The 6,239-nt window shown below is 38.4% G+C and overlaps 1 pseudogene; it reads left to right on the top strand.

Annotated features, from left to right (window-relative positions):
• The first annotated feature begins 2,846 nt into the window (after positions 1-2,846).
• Positions 2,847-3,850, top strand: LOC112836362 (small ribosomal subunit protein uS5-like; annotated as a pseudogene).
• The last annotated feature ends 2,389 nt before the right edge of the window (positions 3,851-6,239 follow it).

A 6,239-nucleotide genomic window follows, 5' to 3' on the forward strand; every position in this document is an offset into this window, starting at 1 on the left:
GAACATATTTATAAAAGGTACTGCAGTTATTTTCTGCCAATTATAGCTTCTAGAATCCTGATAGGATCAGTTTCTACTGACTGAGGTTTTTCCTGAGAGTTATTATTATTTTGCTTTTTTGTATGTCTACTAATTTTATATCATATACACGGTATTAGAAATAACATGTTGCTGTGGGTTTAGATTATGTTGGCTTATTTAAATAGGTATTAGATTTTCTGACAGGGAAATAAATTATTAATGGATCCTCTTGATCTGGTATACTTGGATTTATCCCTCCTTATGGCTGGTCTGTTTCAGTTGTATCCTTAGTCTTAAGAACATTTTTCTAACACATTTTTTACTAAAATTAAGGACTTATTTTTAAAGTATGGTCTTTCTTCAGTCTCAGATGAAAGCCTGAGGTTCTCAATGAGGTTATTTCACTATGACTGAATTGTAACTTCAATGTGTCTCAGAACCCACAACCTCTAATATCGCCATTTATCCCACTGTCCCACAGCTGTGAACCCACAGGGAGTTCTCTGGGGTCTCATGAAGCCCAATGATGTTTATAGGCAGCCCAGCCATTGACCAAGGATATTCAGAAGCCACCCATTGAGATTTTTGTCCTCCTTGCAACCCCCATGTTGGTCTCTCTTCATGGCTTCATGCTCTACAAATTTCAGGTATTTTTAAAAAAGATTTTATTTATTAATTTATTTAGAGAGAGCATGAGCCGGGAGGGGCAAAGGGAGAGGGAGAGAGAGAATTTCAAGCTGGTCCCGCACTGAGCATGAAGCCCGATGTAGGGCTTGATCCCACGACCCTGAGATCATGACCTGAGCTGAAATCAAGAGTTGGACACCTAACTGACTGAGCCCCCAAATTTCAGCTATTTTAATCTTTTCATCTTCAGTGAGATACAGGGTTTCACTTGGGCTTGACTGTTTGAAACATAATTTGGAAAGTTACTTCATACAGAAAAAGAAGATAAACCTGGGATTTACTTCACATGTTTCCCTTCTCTCAAAGACTACTATCTTACCATATCTATTGTCCCATGTTTAAAAACCATTGCCTCACATATTTTGTCCAATTTCATAGTTGTTTGTGGAAAGAGAGTAATAACTGCCAGGTACTCCATCATGGCTAGAAGCAGAATCCCTTTTAACTCATCTGCTAATTTATTTGTACATAGTTATATAATAAAAAGTAAAAAGGAGAGAATAAAATGTAAAATACTGAACCCTCATGCATTTTAACAAAAAACCAATTAATCATAGTATGAATCATAGCAGCATTACATCACTGTTATATCTTAATAGAGACAGACATCAACCACAGGAATGCTCCAGACTTTTTATCTCTGAGACTATTCCAACTAAGAATCAATATCTCTGGAAATTCATGAATAGCCCTAGAACTAAAGAAAATTAACCAATGAGCCTCCCTGAGCAGAGCTCTTGAGTGGGCTAAAATATGATATAAATGTTAAAATGATAAAAAATGTTACAAATAAACATTTTTCTTCTATAAAATTAATGATCCTCTAGCAGGATTGGTTGTATGATGTATAAAAGGAAGAGATAGCAGAGAGTGCATAAAGCACCAAATTATTAGATAATTCTGGGAGTTCTTATAAAAAACAGAGACAAAGAAAGAAAAAGAAAACAGAAATAGGAGGGAGAAGAAGAAAATCAGAGGAGAGAGGAGAGAAAGGAAGGGATTTTTAGGCCATCTCTTTAACTAGGAATTTGACCCCTTCATTGAAATAACCTATTCTTATCCAGATTGTTGCTAAAATTCAGTTGACTTGTTATTTCCTATAACTAGCTTGGGTTTTTGCCTAGCCCATTAATCTTAGCTCCATAAAGTAAAATCTATTGATTCCATTAAGGCTACATTGGCTACATTTTGCAAATTTGTGCTTTCAAAAGCCTCCTTTCCCAGGAGAACTGGTAGCATATCAAAAGTGTCCCAAGAGATTTGGATTGATAGTTTATTTTATAGTGACATTTAGCCATTCTGACAAGTGCTTAATTACTATATGTTCCTCCATAAAGGTTGTCTCTGACAATATGTGTAAATCAAATAAATTAAAGCACCATAAGCTATTAGTTTTCCATTCTGGTTGACATCTGTGACATTTGTTAATAAATAATTTAGTACATTTATAGACAATGATGAAGAGAGCATCATTACTGCTGGGATTATTTTCTCCCAAAAGATATGCTAGACAGCTGCTTACCTCTGCTTACCTCTAATAAAGTTAAATCTAAGGCTGTGAGTTCACACTGTCCTACTATTATACTATAGACCACAACTAATATGGTATATAAATTATGGACATGCAAAATATATTGCTATGCAGTGTGGTACAGTTCAGCAAGGACCATTATTGCCATAAGGAGTCACATAATTAAGTCCCAAGCTCTCTTGTGTCTTATAAATGTTTTCTCCTATCTGGATCTCAGTTTCCTCATCTATAAAGCCAAAGTTAAATTGAACTAGATAAATTCTAAAGGTCTTTCTAACCCTAACATTCTGAAATTTTGTGTTCTGTTAAATCTTTACTGGGATTCTAGCTGATAGGTAGTTATTTTCCCATCTCATTAATATTAAGCCTTGCCTATACCCCCATCTTGTCCTCCATACCTTGAGTCTCTGACTCAACTCTGTTAATTGTGAAAAGAGATTGTGGCTACTTGAAGCATATGTAATTTTTAGCATAGAAAATAAGGCAAAGTCAAGTTGATTCTTATACCTTCTAAAAGCAAACTAGCATCTTTGAGAAAACACCAAATGGCAGATGCTGCCAGTGCTGCAGAAGGGCTGGGAGGCCTGCAGGGTCCTGGGGCCCTTAAATGGGAGGCCGTAGTGGCGGCCCTGGTGGCTTTGGCACTGGCATCTCAGGTTGGGGTTGTGGCCATGGTCAGGCCAGGGCTGAGGCCATAGAACTCGTGGAGGGCCAAGGGCAAGGAATGAATCCCCATCACCAAGCTGGGCCACCTGGTCAAGGACATGAAGATCAAGCCCCTGGAGGAGATCTATCTCTTCTTCCTGCTCATCAAGGAATCTGAGATCATTGACTTTTTCCTGGGGGCATCCCTCAAGGATGAGGTTTTGAAGATTGTGCCTGCAAAAGCAGACCTGTGCTAGGCAGCAGACTAGGTTTAAGGAATTTGTTGCCATTGGAGGTTACAATGGACACATTGGTCTGGGTGTTAAGTACCCCAAGAAGATAGCCACTGCCATCTGTGGGGCCACCATCCTGGCCAAGCTTTCCATTATCTTCCTTCCACAAGGCTACTGGGGAATGAGATTTGCAAGCCCACACCGTCCCATATAAGGGGACAAGCCACTGTGGCTCTGTACTGACACACCTCATTCCTGTCCCCAGAAGCACTGGCATCATCTTAGTCCCTGTGCCCAAGAAGCTCCTGATGATGGCTGGTACTGATGACTGCTGCACCTTGGCCAGGGGCTGCACTGCCACCCTGGGTAACTTTGCCAAGGCCACTTTTTTTTTTTTTTTTTAGGGGGGAAGGGGCAGAGAGAGAGGGAGACGGAGAGAATCTTAAGCAGGCTCCACATGGAGCCCGATGTGGGCCTGATCCCACCATCCTGAGATCATGAATTGAGTTGAAGAATCAGATGCTTAACCAACTGAGCCACCCACGTGCCCCACCAAGGTCCCTTTTGATGCCATTTCCAAGACCTCCAGCTATTTCACCCCTGACCTCTGGAAAGAGACTGTGTCCACCAAGTCTCTCTATCAGGTCAGGAATTCACTGACCATCTTGTAAAGACCCACACCAGAGTCTCCGTGCAGAGGGTCCAACTGTGGCTACCACATAGTTTTACATAAGAAAAATAAAGTGAATTAAAGACTTAAAAAAGCAAAACAAAACAATAATAAAAGTGAACTAATTCTCAGTTTGCTACTTGAATACACTGATTTCCTAGGGTCCTTGAATATGATGAAGTAGATAGGTGGGTATGAAGAAAAAAGTGAGGAAGACATGTAGAGGCAGAAAAACTTTATTTCACTCATCTAAAGGACATATAGTGAAGGGCCTGCAATGTGCTAAGCACTGTGTTTAGGTGCTGTGCTAATAACTGAGGATACAGAGAAGAGTAAGACAGTCCCTACTCTCAGAAAGCTCAGAGCCTAGCAGTGGAGACAGAGAGTTAAAACAATTATTATACTATAATGTGATGTGAGCAGCATTTAACCCTTATGAGCACTTACAATATGCCAGACTCTGTTAAGAGCTTTACAAGTATTACCTCATCAGTTATCAAAAGAGATCCATAAAGTAGACCTACTGTTATCATATCCATTTTTACAGATGAAGAAATAAGTACAAAGAGGTTAGTCAAAACTACTCTATACTCATGGGCCCTCATGGTCCTCTGCATTGCTTCCCTGCATCTTTCTCAACTTTTCTCCAGCTAATAATTCAATATATAAAAATTTCTATTTCTTTTTTTTTTTTTAAGATTTTATTTATTTATTTGACAGAGAGAGACACAGCAAGAGAGAGAACACAAGCAGGGGAAGTGGGAGAGGGAGAAGCAGGCTCCCTGCTAGGGGCCTGATCCCAGGACCCTGGGATCATGACCCGAGCCAAAGGCAGATGCTTAACAACTGAGCCACCCAGGTGCCCCTCTATTTCTATTTCTATTTCTATTTCTATTTCTATTTCTATTTCTATTTCTATTATTTCACATTCCAGAAAGAGAGAATCTGATTGGATAATTTTAGTAGTGCCCTGTATTTTGGAAACAGTCTTGCTCTTGGACATCTCACTTCACTTATATTTGCATTTTTGTCAAACTATAGATTAGTGACTCTTGATCCAGACGCCTTCCCCTTGGTGGGATCATGTATGACAAGGAAGCAGGTAATGTGGTATACAAAATGGCTGCTCTCTTGAGCAAGATGAAATTTCCATGGAAGATTGTTGTGTGGAATAGCCTGCATGATTGGCTTACTCAGTTTCAAAAGATATGGATGAGTTTTCAAATAGTAGAATATATCAATTGTGGAGTATGCTTTAAGACTGATCATAAATAAATGCTACGTAGTACCATTAATAAAAGAGACTTAAAAAACTAAAGCAATTAACCTTTTTTGGGGATCTAAATGAAAATACTCCCCCAAAGGAATTGTATTTAATAATGATTTTACCAGAAATATTTCAGGTATAAATTGAATGAATGTTTTGTATTGTGATATATAAGAGTTTCTTTTAGAAATGCTCATATGATTATATTCTTATATTTTTGTTCTATTATATTTCTAGTAGCTCTGGTTAAAAGACAATATTGTGATATGTGAGCTACAACCTCATGTTTAATTTGATCATTTGGGAAATAAAGGCCCCAGATATAAGTAAGTACATATCTTTGGACCAACTGAACATAATTTACATGAGAACCTAGACCTTACCACTTGAGCAATGCTTCAGTCCTCTGAGGTCTACTTTCAGAGTGAAGATTCTCAGGGATAACACAGTTCCTTCCTCCTTGTCAATTAATTGCTTTTCTGCGTTACCTTGGATTACCCTCCCTAATACTCCACAAGAGTATGGATCTACTTTTCTAGCATTTAAGATTTATTTTATTATTTTGACATGCACATGTTTGAATTTGGGAGGACACAGAGATTTGGAACATTTTATTAATTCTGAGAACTCTTAGAAAATATAATTACTAGGATGTTACTAATCATGGAATGTCAAAATAGGAAGCGTAATGCCATTTCCTAACTCTCTAGGAAATGGAAGTAGGGGGAGATTTGAGAGGAAGGAGTTTATATGTACTTAACGGCAGAATGGTGTGTTTCAATTTGCCTTGCCACTGTAAGTAGGTTGGTTGATAGCTGAATACAGTTACCATAAAATTCAATCCACACTCTCACTTCTGCTCAGTGAATAAATCAAAGTGGCAGGGTCTAGAAAAGTGCCCTCTTTTAAATAATGGATATTATGAGGACCAAGGATCAGAATCACTGGGTACACTACATAGCTCAGGAGTGGAACTACTATAAGAATATACGAACAGAAGAGAAACACAGTGACCCTGATGATTTGGTATCTATTCAGAACATTATAATAGCATCCCCATCACTATTTCATGTATTTTCCCAATAAACTGAAATATTTCCTAATAAGACAAATCTCCGCTATGAATTATCTCTCAAATACCTCATATCCCTCCCCATCTCTACTCTCCACCCAGAAGAAAATATA

Source organism: Callorhinus ursinus, unplaced genomic scaffold, assembly GCF_003265705.2.
Source record: "Callorhinus ursinus isolate GAN/ISIS: 27379988/994484 unplaced genomic scaffold, GSC_fseal_2.0 scaffold24, whole genome shotgun sequence".
NCBI lineage: Eukaryota > Metazoa > Chordata > Mammalia > Carnivora > Otariidae > Callorhinus > Callorhinus ursinus.